Source organism: Canis aureus, chromosome 1 (genome assembly GCF_053574225.1).
Source record: "Canis aureus isolate CA01 chromosome 1, VMU_Caureus_v.1.0, whole genome shotgun sequence".
NCBI lineage: Eukaryota > Metazoa > Chordata > Mammalia > Carnivora > Canidae > Canis > Canis aureus.
The window spans coordinates 16,818,394-16,820,846 of NC_135611.1; the positions used below are offsets into that span (position 1 = coordinate 16,818,394).

At 38.4% G+C, this 2,453-nt stretch overlaps 1 non-coding gene across 1 annotated transcript; it reads left to right on the forward strand.

The window, feature by feature from the left end:
- Window positions 1–1,579: 1,579 nt before the first annotated feature.
- LOC144289167 (U6 spliceosomal RNA) lies at window positions 1,580–1,686 on the forward strand. Its single transcript, XR_013357184.1, has one exon. It is a non-coding gene; the product is annotated as a U6 spliceosomal RNA (small nuclear RNA).
- The last annotated feature ends 767 nt before the right edge of the window (window positions 1,687–2,453 follow it).

Here is a 2,453-nt window from a genome sequence, read left to right on the forward strand (position 1 = left end):
CCATATTTACTTCCTGCTCTGGTGGTTGAATAACTTGCTATCATTGGCAAAAAGAAAAGCTACTGCGTTTGTATTTCACACCTATAAATGTGAACGGAGTATCTGCTGCAAAAAGCTCTTCCAGTGGTCTGGATCCTGCAGGGCGTGTAGCTTGTGCACTTCCTCTTACTCAGAGGTTCATTAAGATTCAGAAGAGGGGCACCTGGGTGGCTTACTGGTTAAATGTTTGCCTTTGGCTCAGGGCGAGGTCTGGGGTTCTAGGATCAAGTCCCACATCGGGCTCCTCACAGGGAGCCTGCTTCTCCCTCTGCCTATGTCTCTGCCTCTCTCTCTGTGTGTGTATCCCATGAATAAATAAATAAAATCTTTTTAAAAAAGAAAAGCCTCAGAATAGAGGCCAAGATGAGCCATCATGACAAAAGCAAAATGAAAACCCAGAAAATGTTTTTTATAAAATGTAAATGTTCTATGGCTGAGTGCAAGATACTTATCATCTTAAAGTGTGTTATATCCATCTTCTGTATCAAGCTCTGTGCAAGTGTGATTTCATTGTGAAAAAAAAGACACTTCCACCTTCCTTTTTTAATTTTTTTTCTTAATCATTACAATAGATAATGATATGTCAATACTGGAAAAGTCTTTATATGATGTGTCAGTATTCGTGAGAAAGTTGAAAACGTGCTCTCAAGTGGTTAAAAGGAAACACAGTGTCCAACTATGTCATGACTCTTTAAGATAGAAACTAATGACTATTTTTGAAAGTTGAGGTTAGTCCTGAGAAAGACGAGGAAGTTTTCCTAAATTTTATTTTGACCAGCAGAGGATCAAAATGCCTTTTGCACATTATGGTGGAAGGAAGAGACAATGTTTACAAAATATTAAAAGAGTCACAGGGCAGTTCGACTGTGGTTTCATATCGCCTTGTGGCCTCTTGTTCTTCCAGGAACAAGACATGCACAATGTCTGAAGCAGTGACAGTTTTAATTTATCTTTCCTCCCTGTTTTGATGGGTTGCCCTGAGTTTCTTCCTTTAGCATGGTCCCCTGAGGCTTGCCTTCATCTGAATCCCTCCAAAGTCTCCCCTCATCTCTGTCACATGCCACAGAAGCCCCCTGAGTTCATCTCTTATTGGGGATGAGCAGTCAGAGTGGGGCCAGTGGAGGTTCTCTCCCCAGGAATGGAGTTCCACTCAGCATGGAGCTCCTGCAGAGATGGACATTGAGTGACAACTGGTTCCCTGCTTTTATATGCCAGCAGACGCGCTAGAGGTAAGAGACGTAAAAAAACATCTACTTAGCTCAGAATATTCCCCAGGTACAATCCACCAGTCAGAGATGGATTTATGTGGAGCAAACACACATTAGGAGGGCTTAATCCTATTAGTCATTCACATTTTAGGTTAACATCCAGTTCAATTTAAAATGTAGTTTTGGGGCACCTGGCTGGCTCAGTCAGGGGAGCATGCAGCTCTTGGTCGCAGGGTTATGAGTTCAAGCCCCACACTGGATATAGAGATTACTTAAATAAATAAACTTTTTTTAAAAAACGGAGGGGGATAAAATAAGATGTAGTTTTGTTTGTGCTGACTTTGGCAATATATATATTAAAAGTGGAACAATACAGAGATGATTAGCACGGGCCCTATGCAAGGATGACACACAAATCTGTTAAACATTCTATATTTATATATATTAGAATTATATAATTATAATATTAAATATAGATTATATACACTTATATATAATATGTAATATTGTATATATAATATGGAATATTGCTAAGCCACAAAAAAGAACAAAATCTTGCCATTTGCAATGACATGGATGGAGCTAGATAGTATTATGCTAAGCAAAATAAATCAGAGAAAGACAAATACCATATGATTTCATTCATATGTGGAATTTAAGAAACAAAACAAATGAGCAAAGGAAAAAAGAGAGAGAGAGACAAACCGAGAAATAGACTCAACTTGAAAGAACAAACTGACGGTCACCAGAGGGGGGAGATGGGGAGATTGGGGAAACAGGTGATGGAGATGAAGGAGTGTACTTGTGGCGAGCGCTGGGTGTTATATGGAAGTGTGGAATCACTATATTTTACACCTGAAACCAATATAACACTATCTGTTTACTACCTGGAATTAAAAAAAAAAAACTTAAAAAACAAACAAACAAAAAAAGGTAGTTTTGTTTGAAAAGATATGATGAAGTCAATTGGAATTGCTAGGCAGGTCTGAATGAGCTTTCACACAGATTCAGGGTGGCTAATGAGATGACACACAGGAGACATTCAATAAATATTTCTGAATGAATAAATGAATGATTCAGAAAAGAAAACAAAAATGGCCTTATTTGCAAATTCTTCTCAAGTTGGAGAAAGGAACAAAAATTAGGGAAGCTGCCTGTTAGGCTATGTTCATGGCTGAGAATACCCTCTGTAAGAACTATGTCAAT